We start from the raw sequence: 22,524 nt of genomic DNA on the forward strand, positions 1-22,524 counted from the left end.
ACTGTGCCATGCAGCTTCCTGGGTGCTCTGCCAGGTTTCTTGGTTGGAGCGGGGCTGAGAACTGTACCCTACATAAAATAGGCCTGTGAATTAACTTCCGGTCCTGGGCTAAGTGGCAGAACAGGCTCCAAAGTCTTGTTTGTGGTCTGAAATCAGCCAGAGCTGCACACCAAATTCCCTGGATAGACAGGGCCACAATTCTGCCTCTTTATTCAGGAAGTACCATAGGTTGGGCTCTCTGCTTTTCCAGTGCTGCTAGGCTACACAGCTTTCCAAGTGCTACAACCAGGCTTCTTTGTCATGTAGGGCCAGGAATATACACTCAGCAGTAATTGGAGCTGGGATTAGTTTCCATAAATGAATGGGGTGGAAGAACAGGCTTCAAGACCCAAAAGACTCACCTTTGCAGACCCAAATAAAGCAGAAATGCCAATCAACTTGCTTCATCAGGTAGAGCCACCATCTCTCTCTGCAAATGTGCATAGCCACTGGTTAGGATTTATACTTACACATCACTGTGAGTAGGAACTCAGTTTGCCAAGATCCAAGTGCTACCTGATGCATCACTTCCCTTCTCCATCGCAAGCTGATATCCAGTGGTCAAACCCTGCAGATTGCCTCCATGATCTTCATGAGATAGGGTGGAATGGGCCTGCTGATAAGAGACCCACGATAGTGGGGGAGAATACATGTCTACTTTGGGTTTTCTTTTTCCTACTGAGGAAATCATATGCCCAGAAGGGTCCTCTCAGTGTGATGCCATACCGGCCTGGGGGAAGGGACAAAGTGGTTGGAGTGTAGACTTTCATCCTACTCTTCTAATGTCATCTTTTTTCATCTCTGTGGTTCAGGGTGGTGCTTCATCTCCACCTTCATGTTCTGGAGTCCTCACAATATTTTCTCCTCTGTGGATAGTTGCAAGTTGGTCTTGTGGAATGTCCTAAGGTCAGGAATAACCTTTGTCACAATTTTTATGAATTCATGTCCATCCCTTGTTAGAGTTCTTAAAAATGGTGAGTGAAGGTGATATAAGTTAGAGTTCATGGAGAAGATAAAAGTTCTTATTCTATCTTGCACTTACTGGTATATAAAATGTATCAGTACACTCCTATCAAATTAGTAAATATGTTTTACTTTCATTTTCTGCAAAGATAGTATGTACTATTCTTTAGTTATGAATATATTATTTTAAATTTCCTGTAACCCATCTTATAACTACATCCTCAGAATGAAAACTTCATCATTGATGAAATGATTGAATGTCAGGTTTGGATGGAATACTCTTTTTGGAATCCAAACACCAAATTTTAAATGGAAAATTAAATCATATTGATGGTAGTCCTCACATATAATTCCTGATGGAAATATTATAAGATATGAAATACAAGGATGTATACCTAGTCCCTTTCTCAAGAAATCCACCATGAGAAAGTTAGAGAATTATATCATCATGATATAGTTACAGACATACTCATGGTTACATTCTGTTCAAGGGGAAGGGCATCTAATCTTGTCATGGGTCACTAGGGAGAAGAGGAAAAGGGTGTGGAGTAAGCAGACATTAGGAATCAACACTATGTATAATGAAAAAACTAAGTGTAGACCTTGGAGATGACTCAATTTAAGAGTTATGAAAATATCCTAGGCAAGCTAATAGGATAGAAACTCTCAACTCCTCATTTTACATATTCAATCTTTATTTAAAGAAAAAAATAGTAACTACAGTGGGCTAAATATATAGAAAGACAGTTACTAAGGTACAAAATTCATTTTATTAAAGAAAATTTATCTCTGATCTCATATTCCCATTTCACTAAAATATAAAAGGAAACAATGCAAACAAGAATGCAACAAAGTCAAAAGTTAATTAAAACCTTGTTTCTTATGTTGACTCCCATGGGCGACCCCTCCTCTCTGACTTTACACCACTACTTACCTACACAACATGACAAGTGACATTTTAGTTCTGCATTCAGTATTCTTCATGGTAGATATCCTGATGAATACAGTATTCTCTCCATTATAAAATAATTATATTCATATTATTATAGCCAGTTACATTGACATCCTAGATACCTGCCCAGCTCTTGGTCATATTTAAGTATAATTTTACTACATTTCACAAAATTAGAGATAATTTTATGGAAATACATTTATTGTATAACCTCTGCCTAGCTGTATTAAAAAAACAATTCTTACAAATTTTTCTAATTTTGGTGGGAATAAGCTGGAAGACATTGGTCATCAATTACCTTGTATAAGAATCTTGGGTGATTGTAACTAGGATCTCAGAGGGAACAGCACATCCTCTGAGGGATGTATTTACAAAACAATTGCATGTGAAAACTTTATCAAAAGTTTGGAAATATCCACTTCTTTCCATACTTAGAGAGATGGAGACTTTAATTTTCTTCTCAGGAGAAACTAATGATGGATGTCTTCTAGGTATTGAATATAGAAATACATAAAACACACAGATCAAGCATTTTTTTCTATTTTTATGCATAAAGTTGTTTTTAAGCATATTTTTTTAAAGATTTTTTTTTTATTTTTTTCCATTTTCTCCCCAAAGACCACAGTACATAGTTGTATATTCTTCATTGTGGGTCGTTCTAGTTGTTGCATGTGGGACACTGCCTCAGTGTGGTTTGATGAGCAGTGCCATGTCCATGCCCAGGATTCCAACTGATGAAACACTAGGCAGCCTGCAGCAGAGTGCGTGAACTTAACCACTCAGCCACCAGGCCAGCCCCTTAAGCATATTTTTCATTGCTCCCAAAACATCTTTATTCCTAAAGCTGTAGATAATTGGGTTGAGTGTGGGAGTGATGATGGTATAGAATATGGCCAGGAATTTATCCTGGCCTGGAGTGTGGTATGACTTAGGTCCCATACATGTGAAAATAAATGGCCCGTAGTACATTATGACCACAATCATGTGGAAAAAGCAGGTGGAAAACAGCTTTTTCTGTGCTTCAGATGATTTCATTTGGTGGACAGTAAGGAGAACTCGGACATAAGAAGCAAAGATTAGGGGAAAAGGGATGAGCAGAAAAATGATGCCACTTACATAAACTCCTCGTTCATAGTGTGTTGTGTCCACACAGGACAATTTCAACATTGCAGGGACTTCACAGAAAAAGTGATCAATAGCTCTTGAGCCACAGAAAGGAAGATGGAGTGTGTAAGCTGTGTGAACTATGGAGTTGACAGTCCCGACAAGCCAGGACCCTGTAGCCATGAGAATGCTGACATAGTCATTCATAAGAATGGGATAGCGCAGTGGGTGACAGATGGCTACATAGCAATCATAGGACATTGCTGCCAGGAGAAGGCACTCACCACCCAAGAGGGTGATGGATAGAAATATCTGGAAGCCACAAGCAGCAAAAGAAATAGTTCTGCTGCATAACATAAAGTTAGTGACCATTTTGGGAATGATATTGGAAATATGCAAGATATCCATATGAGAGATGGCTGAGCAGGAAATACATTGGAGTATGAAGCCGTGGGTCTCTGTGGATAAGGAGAATCATGACTGTATTTTGTGCTGCAGTCATAATAAAAATAATCAATATAATGGAAAAGAAAAGCAGATTTGTTTTGGAAGAAAAGAATAGTCCCATCAAAATGAAGTTGCTGCTGTAAGTGTGATTCTCAAGTCCCATCATAAATTTTCTCATTACCTAAAAAAATAAAAATATAAATAAATAAGAGCAAAGGAATAAAAAGTATAGGAAGCCTCAAGCTTATTTCCATATATCTGCATAATAAAAGAGAGCCAGTGATGCATAATTTGCCATGAAAGTCTAAGGACTCCCAACCAGCTTTCAAAGTGTGCATGTTCAAGAAGATGGGCATTTATTTGTTTGAATCAGGTGATAATAATCATAATATTGAGTGGGCACCAGCTCTATGTAGAGTCAGAAACTCTTGATTCCATATTCTTCTCTGAAGTCCAGTCTTTTCCCAAATGTCACCTTCTTCAAGAGCTCTACCCCTGAATACACTGTTTATAATCACGACGCTCCCACTAACAACACCACTTTCCTGGCCCTCCTTACTGTGCTCATTTTACCTTTTGCAAAGCACTTTTAACCTTTCAGCATATTTAATAATAAAGTTATGAACTATATTTTTCCTTTATTGTCATCTCACTCACCAGAATTTAATCTTGATGATGGCGGATCTTTATTTTGTTCACTGCAAAAAAACAAATACCTGGAACAATGGCTGGCAATAATATTTGCGAAATGCAGGAATAAATAAATGGGCCACGGAACTTTATTTTCTCACACAATATTCATTTGGATAAAACTTAAAGAAAATGGAATGTATTGTTTCTAAGTCTATTCAAAAAATAATAATAATGAAGCACTGTAAATCAATTTAACTTTATATTGATAACTTGAAACATCTCTTATATTTTACATCTAAAAAAAGAAATATTTAATTCATTCAAAATCAATAGTCATAAGAATATTTTTGTCAGTTTTATTAACTTATGGAAATTAAACTATATTTTATTAATTCTTTCTGAGGAATCATAGATGCTAACAATATCATTTTTACATGAATAGTGGTTACTTCAATATTTGCTTTATAATTATTTCTGCAAATTTGGTGTCTATGATCTATCCTTCAATATGAATAAAAGCCAAGAGTTTTTTGCATGTAAGATTCTTTCAAAGAAACTTTTACTGTGTAATTTAAGATTTTGTGTCTTTATATATATGCAAAGTATTGGGCCCGCCCAGTGGCATAGCAGTTAAGTTCACGCACTCTGCTTCAGCAGCCCAGGGTTTGCCAGTTCGGATCCCAGGTGTGGACCTATGCACGCTTATCAAGCCATACTATGTCAGGTGTCCCACATATAAAGTAGAGGAAGGTGGGCACGGATGTTAGCTCAGGGCCAAGCTTCCTCAGAAAAAAAGGAAGAAAAGTATATATATGCAAAGTGTTTACCACTTGAAAGAAGAAATGAATGATTTCAGTCAGTCACTTCAGTGCAAAAATTAACCTTTGTTCACTAATTATTTTCTACATGAACTTTTTTTAGCCTAAAATTGCCACTTTATTTTACAGCAACTTAGACTGTGGTTAAGAGAATGAAACAGAGTAACATTGTAATAAATCATGTAGACCATTTCATATTAAGAAAATTTAATGTAAATAAAATAATAGTCCATAACTATGTTTTCTAGGCATATCCCACCTCATTCAAGCAATAACCGCTTCTGAATAAAATGTGTGTGCTAAGATGTACACCCATATCAAAAAAGATTTCATTCATGGATAGGCTATGTGAGGCCCTAAATTAATTTCACCAGCAATCCAGCTAGTTTGCACAAGTAGCCAAATTGTTAAGTTTTGCTTATTAAACTCATTAGGACTTCATAGGTTTATTCCAATTAGTGAACCACACTCTTTTTAGCTGGTTATTATTCAAATGGTCCATTGATTTCACCCCTGCTTGAAATTGTTTTCCAGCTGTAGTCATATTCCAATCTTTTCTTCCCTAAAAAAAATAGTCCTAATGTATCAATTAGTCAATAATTGCAATGCACTCATGCATTAATTCTGACTTAACTAGATTGAAATATATTATTTTGCATCTGTCCCAGATATCTCTTTACACTAATGAATTCAGAATTTTTTGAAATTTAGATTTAACTAGAGGTGAACCATTTACTAATATTGGTAAGGGTACACATTAATAGAATAAACAATTACTGATATGCTCCTATGTTATGTCTTTATATTAAGTTTTGACTGTGACAAATAAAAGAGAAAAAACATCAAATCAATTCTTAATGAAAAATATTTACTTTGAAAAGTATTTGTATGAAAATCCCAGAGAACATTAAATCTGATATGTGTACTTATATTTTACACAAATGACACCATTTTTATTTTTTGAAGTTTTATAAAACATCTGAAATATAAGTTATCTACTTGATATAATGTAAGATCTGTAATAAAAATTTTGAATATCAGACTTACTGGGTAGGTTAGCAATTGATTCAAAGTAATTGTTTTTAATTGATAATTGACTCAAATGCAATGGAATTTCATGGGAGAGGCAGAGGTTAACTTAATTTTCCTAAATATACAGGAAATAATATATGACATATAAAGGAGTTGATAAGGAATATGAGTATAATTGATGTGTGGGATAGATATTAACTAACCTAGAAATGAGTGTGCTGTGAACACAATTATATTTAAAAAGTAGCAATATACATTAAAACTTTCCTAATGAATTGAAAAGACATAAGCAAGAAAACAATGCAAATACAGTATTCTGAATACATTTCGTTTTTTGTCCTATCTGTATACAAAACACTAATCAGACATGAAACTATATCTGAAATGAATTTCTATCAAGTAAGAAAGATAACAGGTCCTGCTTCAGAGGTATTTTTTGAATATTACTTAAGACACATTAAAGACACATGCACATAAACCCACATGCATACATGTACATGCACACACACATGCAAAGACACATAGAACAGAGCCTAGCACATGGGAAGCACTCAGAAACAGTGATTATTATTGTTTTCTGATTATTATTATTGTTTCTATTTTTACTCTATTAGTATATCTGTTATTACTATACCACTATTTTTTTTCAAGTTTTAAGTATGTGTTTAAACTATTCTATACTAGAGAGACAGAGAGATAGAAAGAGATAATGGGAGACAGAAAGAGACACAGAGAAAGAGAGAGCACAAGAAAGATCCAGGATATGACAGAATACAACTGAGTGAAGTGCATTTAATGTGGTGAATCAGAAATATAATTGTACTCGCTTTTTGGTAAAATAAAATAGGTGCATAAGGCTCTTTGGTGGAGTAAGCAGCTCAGCATGTTGAATAAGAATATGTGATTGGGCACATTACCAATATACACACACAGATGGGTGAGAGAGCAAAGCAATGCTCCTTATTCTGAAAGCAATTGGCTGAGCTGCACACAACTGCATTTTTTGCTAGCCTTTTGATCTTTTCATTAACCGTGTTTTTCCCTTCTGACTTTTAAGGGCACTGCATCATACCCAAAAAATTATTGCACAGTGGTTTTATGTCTAGCCTTTGTTGCTACCACTTCAATTTAAGATAATCCTGTAATTTATGCCTCAGAGTGACATCAAATTCATCATTCCCAACACTGAACTACTCAAGTAAGTCCCCCAAAATAGTGAATGGTACCACCATGTACAATTGCCCAAGCCAGAAATCAGAAAACCTTCCCAATTCTCTTTATCTCTGCTTTTTACCATCCACAAATCACCATCTGATACCTGTTCTATCTATGTCAGTGCTTTTCTTTGGTATTCCCTCTATGGAGGTACGTACCTTGTGTGGCTGTGGCAGCTCTAAAGCATCCCTTCTATCCTCCTCTTTCAAGTGAACAGACTTGTATGGGCTCAGCACCACTTATATGGTTTCATACACTTCTCAGCTCTCCTTGAAGCCAGTGGAATGTGGCCAACTGACAAAACCTTGAACAAAGAAAACAGAAGAGGAGTGGAACTGGAGCCGCCCCCTTCTTAATCTTTCAACCTGCTAGTTAACATCTGCAAATGAAGATGTGTGGTCCTGCATTCTTCCTTGCAAGAACTGGATAGGGAACAAACTCCAGGTAGTCTAGAGAAGGAAGCTGTGAGGCACAGGGTAATGTCTTATTCATCACGAAAATGTGGAGTCGTTAATGAGAAATAGCTCACCAAAATTGTTCAAAAAAAATGATCTAGAATGGGAAGAAGCAGGAAATTTCTCTGTGATGGGGGAAAAACTGTCGTCAATTTCTCCAGAGTGACTGAGAGGTATGGAGTGATGCCTCAGTCCAGGTAGTCAGAGCAAATTATCTGAAGACTTACAGAGAGAAGGGGCACATATGGTTTTGGAGGAGCAAGGAGAAATATGGAGGGCAGTTACCACTTTGAAGTTGTGCAGATTCTGGCTTCTCAGAGAGAAATGACCCACTCTTTGATAAGAAGACATGGGGAACCATGTCTCCAGGGGAAATCCAGAGAAGGAAGTGAAGGTAACAGACAGTAATCTCTTGTGTAGAGGCAGGTGTGGGCACTGAGACAGGTCAGGTATTCTTCAGGGTGCAATGAAAGAGTCCTGGTGTCAAGGAGAGAAGAGATAGTCTCTATCAACATTGACTAAACAAAGTGAGATTAAACTTTTATTGAGCAAAAGAAACTTCCTTCTCTGACTCCTTTTCCATCATTCCCTCTTTACATAGCATATTTTATTTCCACTCTTCAGGACCTGAGAATGCACCATCTGTCAAAGATTTTGTTTATGACATTCCTCTGACACTAGATGGAAACTCCAGGGAATGCCACTTAGTGGACCTCACTTGCTGCAACGTCAGCTCTCCTGGGTATTTTCAGTCGATGGATGAAGCTAATTATTCTACAGACTGCACATTACAGAGAAGCAGATAAAAAAGATAGAATTACATATCTTAGAGATTCTCTTCTTTTCATTTTTGATAGATTTATGAGTCAATTAAATGATCACCAAAAAAACTGCATATGTAAAAGAATGTAGCAAAAGTCATTCCAATAATTTACTTGTTTTCTATGACAGCTAAGCCTTATGAAGCATTTTTACATATCAGGAGAGATTTTAAGTGTCTTGCCTTTATTAGCATCTTACGGTAACTATTTTCTTTAATCATCAGGGGGCTGTCTGGTTCTCACAGAGATTAGGAAACATTCCCAAGGTTATCTGGCTTTACCAAAGCTTCAGGCCCTAAGGTTGTGACCTTAGAACTCATGGTCTAAAGTAAACATCATTTTCCTCATTAATTTTTACCTATTTCCCCAACATCCACAGTCCATTCAGTAACATTCTTTTCTTTAGGAAGGGAAAAGATGGCTATGTGTATCCTTCTTATGTGCATTGTGGGAAAGAGGAGTGCCCAATCCTACCATTAAAACTGACCTGAACTCTACTTGAATGTTTTACTTGGTTGTTTTAAAGTTAAACATTGTAGAAGTACACTCCCTCTTTGTCAAAAGTATTTGACATTTGCCAAAACGTTGTGGTCTGCCCTCCCTCACATCTCTAACATGCTGTCCACACCCTTAGAAACTGTATGAAACCTCTAAGGACGGCCCTCAGTATCACTTTCCTGAAGGATCTCAAAATCCTTCTAATTCATTTCTTTGGCTTGAGCTCTTCTTGCTTTCCATTATTTCCATCGCTCATTGTTCAAGTTTCATAGAACTTTAAACCTGTCTAAAATCAATAGGTAATTTAGTAACTGTAAGATGTTGGACAAATTTCTTAAATTAATTTTTGCAACCACTTTATACATTTTAAGTGTACTGTCAGTACAGTGGTATTAAATATTTTCACATTATTGTGCAATCATCAGCAATATTAATGACCACAACTCTTTCTGTCCTTTCAATCTGAAGCTCTGTACCCATTAAACAATAACTCCTCACTCTTCCTTCCCTCAGCCCCTGGAAACCACCATTCTTCCTTCTGTCTCTGTCATTTGAGTACTCTAAGAAACTCAGATAAATGGACCAACTTATTTCACACAACCTATTTCACTTGACATAACTTCAACATTTCCTCGATGTTCGTCCATGCTGTAACACGTCTCAGAATTTTCCTTCCATTTTAACGCTAATATTCCCTTGTATGCATATACTAATTTTTACTTATTAATTCATTCCATTTATGGACATTTTCATTGCTTCTACTCCAGTTGTATACTTAAGTATCAATTTACTTGGATTTTATTTTTGGTGAGGAAGATTGTGCCAATCGTCCTCTATTTTGTATGTGGTCTGCCAAAACAGCATGGCCACTAAGCAGCAGAGATTACATCTTACCTGTTGTACATCCCTGTGATGGTTAATTTTATATCTCAACTATAGTACCTGGTTATTGTTTATTCAGGTTTAGTTCTGTTTTTTTTCTTTTACCAATTTTTTTTGGGATAAAACTGACATTATAATACTGGGTAAGTTTAAGGCGTATAATTTAATACATGTATATATTTCCAAATGCTTACCACAATAAAATTAGTTAACATATACTTGACCTCACATAATTAACATTTTGTCATTGTTATGGTGCAACTTTCAAATATATAACAGAGTAATTTTAACTGTAGTCATTATGCTGTACATTAGATAGAGAAAATATATTTCAATCAGCTTATCTTCAGGGCTGCTACAGTTGTTTGATAATGATATCTGTGAAAAGCAAAAAGCAAAATTTTTAAAAATAGAATGTAACTGTGTAGTTTTGGTATTGTTTATGTATATATTTTTTAAAAATTTCCCTAAGAGTTTAGGAGCTTAGTACAAAATAATTGGCTCACTTATTTTTTATTTTCTTTTCAAGGAGATCATTCATAAAGGTTATTGTATATTTCCTCCAATTTGTAATGAATATACCATTCTTACAGGGAAAAGTGGAATGAACAATTGTGTCCGTAATGATGAAGACCAAAGAGAAAAATAACAATAAGTATGCTTTTCAAATATCCAAGTAATGTGACCACAACTATTTGAGATTTAAAACTTAATTGAACACATAGCATAAATTTTCCTTGAAAATTAATCTATATTAACATAGACCAAAACTAGATAGTAAATCTATTATATTAGAATGTTAATCTTTGCATCACTTCATGAAACTAAATAATCTACATTGTCATTTTAGCAAATGGAGAAAGTTCAACTCAAGAAAAATTATTTTTCTTTTAAATAATCTTTATTTCATAGAATCACTTTAAATTTAGATAAAAATGGAGAAAAGAGTACAAAGAATTCCCGCATACACTTCACCCACTTTTCTTTATCATTACTATCTTAAATTTGTTGGTAGGTTTGCTACAATTGATAAACCAATGTTGATATATTCTTATTAGCAAAAGTCCATCCTTTATTCTGATTTCCTTAGTTGTTAATAGATGTCCTTTTGCTGCTCCAGGATCCCATCTATGGTCCTTCATTATTTTTGGTTGTAGTGTCTCCTTAGTCTCCTTTTGGCTCTGACTCTTCCTCAAATTTCTCTGGTTTTTATGGTTTTGATGTCGTTGAGTCTTTGTAAGATATTTTGTGATGTGCTCTTTTATTACAATTTGTCTGATGTTTTTTCTCATTATTAGACTATTTTTGGGGGAGGAAGACCACATGGAAAGTGTCGTTCTCTCTACATAGTTTCAAGGGTATCAGCACGATTTACCACTGTTGATGTTGACCTTGAGCATAAGATGAAGCAGCATCTTGTCAGATTTCCCCACTGTAAAGCTCCACTTTTTTTCCCCTCTTTTTCCATACTGTGTTGTTTGGGATGTAATCACTACTTACAGGCCAAGTTTAAGGAATGAGGATTTATACTTCTCTTGATTGAGTGTGAAGTATACAAATATTATTTGTGATTCTTCAGCATGAGAATTTTTTCCTTCCCCCTCCCATTTATTTTCTTATTAAATCATATATAGATATATATGGTAGAACTCACAGCTATTTATTTTATACTTTGGATTATGTTCCAATTCTATTTTTTTTGTTCTAACCTTGACGATTGGGAAATATTTTTAGTTGACCGCTGTGTCCCTTTGACATGTCACCAAATGATATTTTTTGAACAATTTCTTAATTTCTGAAATTACAAGGTCCTCCAAGTCTACCTGAATATTTCAAGACTCAATCATAGAATCAGCTATTTCTTCTAGGATCTCTGGTTTCTTTCATTAAACCATGGTGGTAGAACCCAAGATCCAGGCATTGGGTGTGCTCGTTGACACTGTGGGGTGTCATGGCTTCTCAACTGACAGAGGGAAGTAAATACATATTTTCATGCTAACAGGTGTTTGTAAACTCATCTACAAATGCTTTCAATGTAACAATGTGTACATATATTCTGCTAAAAAAGAGTTTGCAAGGATTATATTACTATCCAGCTCTAATTTATTACCATATGGATCATTCTAGCCTATTCCCCTTGCTTATCTGTAAAATTCCAGAGTAACATGAGGAAACATAGCTCCAACATCTGCCATCTCTTCACTCTAATGTTCACTTCCAGTATTGATGTGGAGCACGACCAGAATTGTTAACCTGTAACTGTAGGTCACAACTTTATCACTAGGGTAGAGTATATATGTGCAGTTCCTTTTGCCTTTAACCTTATGGATTCCACTCATTTCCAGTTACTTGGCTCAGCACCTTACCCTCCATGACATTCAGGAAAGTTATTTCATAAATTTGACATTCAATTAGATTCTCTTGTCACAGGTTACATTTCTTCTTGTATATACTCACATCTTAAATAACATTTAAAATTCGCATGCACTAAGGTTCACTCTGATCTTTAAAGTTCTGTGGGTTTTTGATACGTGCATAGTGTCTTGTAGTCACCATTTCAATAAGAGAAGATTTACCACCTTAAATATTCTCTTATTCTTGTCATAATCAACCCATTCCTCCTCCCACCTCCTCCGGGGCAATCTCTGATCTTCCCACGTTCTCTATGGATTTCTCTTTTCAAGGATATCATAAAATCGAATGATACAAGAGGTAACCTTCTCAGATTGCATTATTTCACTTCACAATATGCATTTAAGATTTATTCATGTCTTTAGAGATAATCTTTTCTTTTCCTGTGTGAGTTTTAGGAAGACTGTCAGGATTTTGTCCATTTCTTCTCTTCTTCAATTTGTAGGCCTCAAAGCACTTCGTAGTGTGCCTTTATTACCCTTTTAATCTCCATGGAGTCTGAAGTAGTGGTCCCTTTTAATTTTTCCTACTGGTAATGTGTGACTTCTCAACTTTTTCCTTCTTGGTTAGCAAGCTAAAGATTTATATTTTTTATAGATCTTTTCCAAAAACTAGTTTTGATTTTGTGGATTATTTTCAATTTCTTTTACATATTCAATGTTATTGATTCTCCTCTATTATTTATTTATTTTCTTCTCCTTGTTTTACACTTATTGTTTTCAATATATAATACATTATTATTAACTACAATCACCGTGCTATACATCAGATACACAGAGATTATTTATCTTTTCAATGTAAATTTGAATCACTTCATGAACATCTCCCTATTTCTGCAACTTTCAGCCATTGGTAACCACCACTCTACCCTCAGTTTCCATGCATTTGGCTTTTTTATATACCACATATAAGTGATATCATACATTACTTGTCTCACTTATTTTACTTTGCATAATACTCAAAGTTAATCTATATTTATATATCACATTTTTCTCATCAGTTGATCTGTTACAAATACACTTAGATTGCAGCCATATCTTGCAATTGGGAATAATACTGTAATGAAGATGGGTGTTCAGATGTCCCTTTGAGATCCTGTTTTCATTTCCTTTAGATATTCACCCAAAGGTAGGATTTCTCGATCACATGGTAGTTCTAGTTTTAATTTTTGAGGAAGTTCCATATTTTTTTCCATAGTGGCTGTACCAATTTACATTTCCATTGGCAGTTCACAAAATTTTCTTTTCTCCGTATCTTCATCAATACTTCTCTCTTGTCTTTTTGATGACAGCCATTCTAACAAGTGTGGGGTGATATCTCATTGTGTTCTTGATTTGATTTTCCCTAAGGATCAGTGATGTCAGAACATTCTTAGATAACTTTGGCAATTTGTATATCTTCTTTAGAAAAATGACTCCTCAGTTACTCTGTCCATTTTTAATGGATTTTTTTTACTATTGAATTTTACGAGTTCTTTATATGTTTTGATATTGATTTGCAAAATATTTTATTCCTTTATATTTGTGTTCTTTTAATTTTGATTATTTCTTTTGCTGTGCAGAGGCTTTTTACTTTGCTGTACTCTCTCATTCATTTGTCCTTTATTGCTTATGATTTTGGTGTCACATACAAAAAGATTCATTGACAGCACCAATATAAAGGAATATCTTCCATAGGTTTTCATCCAGTAGTTTTCTGGTATCAGGTTTTATTTTAACTCTTTAATCCATTTTGAGTTAATTTTTGTAAAGGGTATAAGATAAGGATCCAATTTTATTCTTATGTATGTGGTTATCCAGTTCTCCCAACACCTTTATTTAGAAAGACTATCCTTTCCCAATTGCATATTCTTGGCCCCCTTGTCAAATGTTAGTTGATTGCATGTGCTGGTGTTTACTTTTGCACTCTCCAATCTGTTCCATTGGTCTAAGTGTATATTTTTATTCTGGTACTATACTGGATGTTGGAGCATTGTTTAAAAACATAAAGTGTGATGCCTCCAGTTTTGTTCTTTTTTTCTTGGGAGTGCTTTAGCTGTTCAGGGTAATTTTTGTTGTTCCATACAAATTTTGTTTGTTTTTATATTTCAGTAAAATTAACAACAGAATTTTGATAGAAATTGCATTGAATCTAGAGGGTCTTTGGGTAGTATGGACTTTAACAATATTCATTCTTCTAATCCACATACAGGGGATATTTTTCCATGTGATATTACTTTCTCAAATTCTTTCACAAAGTATTGTTTTCAGTGTAGGGACAAGATCTCCTTTTTAAATTTATTTAGAAATATTTTATGTTTTGATGCTATTGTGAATCAGATTGTTTCCTCTATTTTTCTGATGTTTCATTGTTTGTGTACAGATACACAATTGATTTCTGTATGCTGATTTTATACCCTGTGATTTTACTGAATTTGTTGATCATTTCCTATGATTTTTTTGTTGAGTCTTTAGGGTTTTCTACATAACATCATAACATCTGAAAATTACAACTTTACTTCTTCCTTTCCAAACTGAACGCCTTTAATTTTTTTGTCTAGCCTAGATGCTCTGGTTAGCACCTCAGTGCTATGTTGAATAAGAGCAGAGAGAGTGGGCTTGCTTGTTTTGTTCCTGATTTTAGAGGAAAAGCTTTGAACTTTTCACAATGGAGTACAAAGTTAGCTGTGAATTTGTTGAATATGGCCTTTATTATGTTGAGGTGCTTTTCTTCTGTACCAGCATTATTGAGAGTTTTTATTATGCAAGGATGTGGTATATTTTTAAATGCTTTACTTCCATCTTTTGAGATGATTATATGATTTCTATCTTTCACTCTATGAATATGAAGTATCACATGTATTGATTTGCATATGTTGAGCAATCCTTGATTCTCACCTATAAATCCCACTTGATCATAACGTAGGATCCATTTAATGTGCCATTGAATTTAGTTTGCCAATATTTTGTTGAAAATGTTTACATCTATTATTCATCAGGGATAGTGGTCTGTAATTTTATTCTCCTGTAGTGTCCTTATCTGTATTTAGTGTCAAGGTAATGCTGGCCTGGTAATGTGATTTTGGGAGTGTTCCCTCCTCTTTACAATTGTGAAAGTTTTTGAGAAGCATTGGTGTTAGCATTTAAATGTTTTGGTAGAATTCAGCAGTAAAACCATCTGGTCATGGGATTTTATGTTTTGGAAGGTTTTTGATTACTGATTAAATCTCCGTAAGTATTGGTTTGCTCAGAGTTTCTGCTTTTTCATGATTCAGTTTTTGTAGATTGCATATTTCTAGGAATTTACCTATTTTGTCCAAGCTATCTGATTTTTTGACATATAAATGCCACAGTACTCTTTTATGATTCTTTGTAGTTCTGTTGTATCAGTTCTAATATCTCCCCTTTTTTTCCTGATTTTATTATTTACATCTTCTCTCTTACTCTCTGATTTTGTCTAGCTAAAGGTTTGTCAATTTAGTTTACTTTTTCAAGAAAAAGTTCATAGTTTCATTGATCCTCTCTATTGTCTATCTAGCTTCTTTTTAATTTATTTCCTCTCAATCTTTGTTTTTCTTTCTGCTTCTAACTTTGCACTTTCCTTTTCTTTTTTTCTTTCAAGTTCTTTAAGGTCTAAATTTACATTGTCTTTTGAATCTTTCTTTTTTCTTAATGTATGCATTTATTGCTGTAAAATTCCCTCTTGTTATTTTTGGCTACATCTTATAAGTTATTGTTTTTTATGTTTCCATTTTTATCTGTATGAAGATTTTTAAAATTTCTCTATTGATTTCCTTTTTGATTCATTTCTTGTTCAGAAATATGTTATTTTCCACATATTTGTGGATTTCAAGGTTTCTTCTTGCAATTCATTTCTAATGTTACACGGTTTTTGTAGGAAAAGATTCTTGATCTGATTTCAACCTTTTTTTGATATGTCAAGAATTCTTTTGTGGCCTAATATATGATCTACTCTGAAGAATTTTGCATGTGTACTTGAGAGGATTATGTATTCTGCTGATTTCTGGTGGAATGATCTGTAAATATCCATTAGATCCACCTTGTAAAATGTGTAGTTGAAGTCCAATGTTTATCTTACTGATTTTTTATTTTTTTCCTGGATGATCTCTCTATTGTTGAAAGTGGAGCTTGAATTCCCTTACAATTATTATATCAGTGTGTATGTATTCCTTAAGATCTGTTAACATCTGCTTTATCTATATTTATGTGCCCCAGTGTTGGGTGTATGAGTTCACATTTTATCTCCTCTCTAAAGAAAGGAATCATACTTTAAAAAATTTTTTATAATGCTTTCTTAGATTTGTAAAGAATCTAAGTTGACTTAATAGCAAACTATATAGTTCACAAGTATATATATAAACCTTCAAATAACAGTTTATCATTTCATTTGCAGTACAGATTACCTGTAACACATTATTCCCACTTCCTCTTTCTTACCTTTTCTGTTTGCCTAAGAAAGTTTTAATTCTTTCCCTAGTTTTGAGAGATAAAGAACTTGGTGTAGAAATCTAGTTTTTTTTTTTTAATTTTGTCACTTTATTTCACTTCCCTCTTTTCTGACTTGCATCGTTTCAGACAAATAAATCTGCTATAATTTTGATCCCTGTTCTTCTAATAATAAATTATTTTTTCATCAGATTGTTTCAAAATTTTTCTTTGTATTTGGTTCTATATCATTGGGATATGATATGCATAGATGACTTTTTGGTTAATTATACTTCTTTCTGCTCTCTGAGCTTCCTGGGTCTGTGGTATAGCGTTTCTTATTAATTTTGAAAGATATTGGCCACTTTTTTTCAAGGAATTCTTCTGCTGTAATCTCTCATTTTTCTCCAGGTATTGCAATTATGCATATGCTTTATCTTTTGTCACCATCCTACAGTTCTTGTTTTTTTCTTGTGTTTTAAAAATTTTGTTCGTTTTTGCTTTAGTGACTCTTTTTTTAATTTTTTTTTAAAAATTAAAATTAAAATTTTTAATTTTTTAAATTTTTCCCCAAAGCCCCCCAGTACATGGTTGTATATTCTCTCATTGTGGGTCCTTCCAGCTTTGGCATGTGGGACGCCACCTCAGCGTGGTTTGCAGTGCCATGTCAGTGCCCAGGACCCGAACCAAGAAAACACTGGGCCACCTGCAGCAGAGTGTGTGAACTTAACCACTCGGCCACGGGGCCAGCCCCCACTTTTTCTTTATATTTTGGAAAAAATTTTGACATATCTTAAAGCTCATTTATTTTTTTCTCAACCATGTTATGTCTATTGATGTGCCCCCTCAAAGGCTCTCTTTATTTCTATTATATTTTGTTTTGAAGATTGGCACCTGAGCTAACATCTGTTGCCAAACTTCTTTTTTCCTTTCTCCACAAAGCCGTCTAGTACGTAGTTGTATATCCTAGTTGTAGGTCCTCCTGGCTGTGCTAGATGGGATGCTGCCTCACCATGGCTTGATGAGGAGTGGTGTCATGTCCACGCTTTGGATCCAAACTAGTGAAGCCCCAGGCCACCAAAGTGAAGCTCGCAAACTTAACCACTTGGCCATGGGGCTGGCCTCTCTATTACAATATTTTTAATTTGAAACTATATTTTCAGATTTTGTAGTCATGTTGATTCTTTCTTGCCATATCTATCTCTTTGCTTACATTAATCACATGTTCTTGCATTTCATATGGTTTCTCTATTGGAGATACTAATCACAGATGTTCTACATTCCTTATGTGATAATTCCAAAATCTTTTCATATCTGAATCTACTTTTAATGCTTGCTTTTTCTCTTCAGAATATGCATTTTCTTTCCTTTTGGCATGTTTTCTAACTTTTTATGAAAGCCAGACATGATATATTGGATAGTAGGACATGAGTTTAAAGGGCTTCATTGTGAGGTTTTATGGTAATGCATTTAGGATTTGAACTCTGTCTAAAGTTTCCTGTAGCTTACATAGCCAAGCACTTCACATTGCCCTGGTACCCAGGTTTTTGTCTTCCCAAGTCTTTGGTATTCCGCAAGAACTCTCCTTAGATATAGTCCACATCGTGTAAGTGTTTCAACTGTAACCCACTGTTATTATACTAAAGCCCTGTTGATGTTGTGGCAAAGCATGTATGTGGAATTGCCTCCCACAATCTTGTGAGTATATTTCAGTCTTTTACAGGGCCTGTGTCCTTGAGATGTGGCCTTCACAGATGTTTCACAGCTCTCCTCTTCCTCAGGTGAGAGAGGAAGACCAGGGTAGCTGGAGCTGGGAAAACCCTTCCCTGAGCTCAGTCAAAGCTCCGGTAAGTGCTGTCCTCTGCAGCAGTGGCCTTGTTGTGGAGAAGGCTCTGAGTTTGCTCTCAGTGGTCATCCTTCCCCTGCACAGCCAGGAGGGAACATTCATCTCTTCATCATGCAAACCTGGTGTGAATCCCAGTCCCATGTCCCTGTGAAGTGTGGCTGCCCACCACCCACACTCCTGCCACGCGAAGACTGTGGTCTCCGGAAGGTTTCCACTTCAAAGCTGGAAACAATTCATCCTCACTAATTTGCCAAATTATTTTTAAGTGTTCTTCCCAATTATGGCTCCAGGAATTTCTGCTCCTGGTGAACAGGTCTCAGATCTGATATTCTTGATCTGACTTTCTCTTCAGACACAGGCTTAGAGTGTGACCTGAGACCTCAATCCTCTGACGTTTGAAAGCAAAGTCAATAATTTTTATTGTGTTCCACACTGTTCCTCTAGTAAGCATAAGCGTGATCACTTCTAAGCTCTTTCCGTGTAGGAGCTAATAAGAGAAGTTCCTTTCAATTTTTAATGTTGTTTTCAAATACTTTAGTTTTAAACAGCTAACTAATAATATTATCAGTGTTTTTAAGTTAAAATTCACTAACCTTTTTCATTACAGGCCACTTAACATGCAGTGTTCCCTGCAGTGGATATTGAACATACATGTGAGATATTTGTAGCGATTTCTTCAGGGTTATGTGGGACAGTGAGGTAGTCGGTGCCCTGTTTACTGAGGGGACCAGAGCTGCAGACCGGTGTTCTCTTTGAGGACTGCATGTAGGACAGTGAATTGGCCTTGGACTATTAAAGTAATAATTTCCAGGTATTTAACCTTCTTTGTTCGGGAGGGATTGTGCTGTTATTGGAACAAAGAAGAAACTAATCCACAAGCCTCAATTTTGTTCATGTTGGTAAATTTGAGTATTTTTCTTAGTAAATCTATGCTTTGTTGAGATGCCTAATGTATGATTCTTTAACCTTGTGCATATAATGAAAAACCTCAAAGAAACCAATCAATTTAAAGCCGTCTATGTTACTATCAATATTATTATGTTCTATTGAGTCGTAATTAGCAGTTTAGTCCAATGGGAGCTGGAATCTAACTCATTTTATGCAACAAGGTCTTTTCTGTTGCCTACATTGATTACCTGTTTTCATTTTATTTTGAAATAAGTGCAGTGTCCAAACTCCAGGGTTGAGCATAACAACCAGTTTTCCGTAGGAATTATATGTTAAGGATTAAAATTTGGCAGGAATTTATCCACAAAGTTGAAAGTCTTTCCTGAAAGGCTTTTTAGAAAACTGAAGGAAATGAGGGTTGTTACATATCTGTAAACAAATCACCTTGATGATATATGAACAGCCATTTAATGATAAATAAATGCATTTATTCTGTAAATATATACTAAACATTTTAGTATGCTATTCTGTTGGATTATTTTAATTTTCTTTATGGCCATGAGGTAAAATGGGTACATCTTTCAGGTTGCCATGGAGGAAACTTGCCTCCAAAAAAATGGTTTCTCACTGGTTGTTAACATTTTGGGTAACTTTATACATTTACCCTTTCATGTTTTCTAAACTTTAACACCATGAATTAAATAAATGTAAAAATATGAAATCAAGTCTATCAAACTATGTGGACCATTTATGACTTAGGCAACTCAATTTCATTTATTTATTTACTTATCTATCTATTTATTTATTTACTATTGTGGAAACATTAGTTTATAAAATTATACAAATTCCGGATGTAGATTATAATACTGATTTGTATTATGTATACAGAATATAGATTTCTGTGTACATTATATCATGTTCACAGCCCAAAAACTAATTACAATCCATCACCATTCACATGTGCCTAATCAATTCTTTCACCCCCCTCCTTCCCCTTTTCACCTCTAGTAATTACCAATCCAATCTCTCTCTCCATGTGTTTGTATCTTGTTTTTCATTCTATTTATGAGTGACATCATATGGTTTTGCACTTTCTCCTTCTGACTTACTTCACTTAGCATAATACACTCAAGGCCCATCCAGGTTGTCACAAATGGACAGATTTCTTCCTTTTTATGGCTGAGTAGTATTCCATTGTGTATATATTCCACATTTTCTTTATCCTTTCTTCCCTTGAGGGGGACCTAGGTTGCTTCCAAGTCTTGACTACTGTGAATAATGCTGAGATGAACATAAGGCTGCATTTATCTTTATAGATTTGTGTTTACATGTTCTTTGGATAAATGCTCAGTAGTGAAAATGCTAGATTGTATGGTAGTTCTATTCTTCATTTTTTGAGGAATCTCCATACTGTTTTCCATAGTGGCTGCACCAGTTTGCACTCCCATCAGTAGTATATGAGGGTTCCCTTCTCTCCACATCCTGTCCAACACTTGTTTCTTGTCAAGTTAATTCAAGCCATTCTGACAGGTATGAAGTGGTATGTCATTGTAGTTTTGATTTGCATTTCCCTGATAATTAGTGATTATGAGCATCTTTTCATGTATCTGTTGCCCATCTGTATATCTTCTCTGGATAAATGTCTGTTTTGCTATTTTCCCATTTTTCAATGGGATTTTTAGGCTTTTCTGTTGTTGGGATGTAGCAGTTATTTATATATTTTTGATATTAACTACCTATCAGATATACAGTTTGAAAATATCTTCTCCCAATTATTAGGTTTTCTTTTCATTTTTGTAATGATTTCTTTTATTGTGCAGAAGCTTTTAGTTTGATGTAGTCCCATTTTTTCATTTATTTTTTCTATTGTTTCCCTTGCCCAGTCAGAAATGGTACTTGAAAATATGCTGCTAAGAGTGATGCTGAAGAGTGTACTGCCTGTGTTTCTTCCAGAAGTTTCATGGTTTCAAGTCTTACATTCAAATCTTTGATTCATTTTGTGTTAATTTTTGTGTATGGTGTAAGATAATGGTCTACTTTCATTCTTTTGCATGTGCCTGTCAAGTTCTCCTAGCACAATTTATTGAAGAGACTTTTCTTTCTCCATTGTATGTTCTTGGCTGCCTTGTTGAAAATTAGTGCCCAATAGATGTGTGAGTTCATTTGTGGACCCTGATTCTGTTCCATTGATCTGTGTGTCTGTGTGCCAATACCATGCTGTTTGGTTACTATGGCTTTGTAACATATTTTGAAATCAGGGAGTGTGATACGACCAGCTTTGGTATTTTTCTCAGGATGCCTTTGGCTGTTCGGGGTCTTTTGTTGTTCTATACACATTTTAGATTTCTTTGTTCTATTTCTGTGAAAAGTGTCATTGAAACTTTGATAGGGATTGCATTGAATCTATAGATTACTTTAGGAAGTATGGACATTTTAATGAGGTTAATTGTTCTGATCCAAGTGCATGGGATATCTTTCCATTTCTTTATATCTTGTTAAATTTCTTTCAACAATATTTTATACATTTCAGTGTGCCTGCCTTTCACCTCTTTGGTTACATTTCTTCCTAGTATTTTATTCTTTTCGTTGCAGTTGTAAACATGATTGTATTCTTAATTTCTCTTTCTGCTACTTTGCTGTTAGTGTGTAGAAACAGAACCAATTTTTGTATGTTGATTTTTTATTCTGCAAGTTTACTGTGTTCATATATTATTTCTAAAAGGTTTTTGCTGGATTTTTTAGGGTTTTATCTATATAAAATCATGTCACCTGCAAATAGTGACAGTGTCACTTCTGTATATGTATTTCTTGACTGATTACTCTATCTGGGACTTTCCATACTATATTACATAAGAGTAGTGAAAGTGGGCATCCTTGTCTGGTTAATGTTCTTAGAGAGATAGCTTTCAGTTTTTCTCCATTGAGAATATTACCTGTGGGTTTGTTATATATAGCCGTTATTATATTGAGGGCTTTCCTCCTATATCCAGTTTATTCAGAGTTTTTATCTTAAATGGGCTCTGTAACTTACCAAATGCTTTATCTGCATGTATTGAGAAGATCATGTGATTTTTATTCTTCATTTTGTTAGTGTG

General features: G+C 34.8%; 1 pseudogene; it reads right to left on the bottom strand.

The window, feature by feature from the left end:
* Nucleotides 1–847: 847 nt before the first annotated feature.
* LOC138924531 (olfactory receptor 2AJ1-like) lies at nt 848–3,736 on the bottom strand (annotated as a pseudogene).
* Between the last annotated feature and the right edge of the window lie 18,788 nt (nt 3,737–22,524).

The sequence above is a fragment of the Equus caballus genome, chromosome 6 (genome assembly GCF_041296265.1).
Source record: "Equus caballus isolate H_3958 breed thoroughbred chromosome 6, TB-T2T, whole genome shotgun sequence".
NCBI lineage: Eukaryota > Metazoa > Chordata > Mammalia > Perissodactyla > Equidae > Equus > Equus caballus.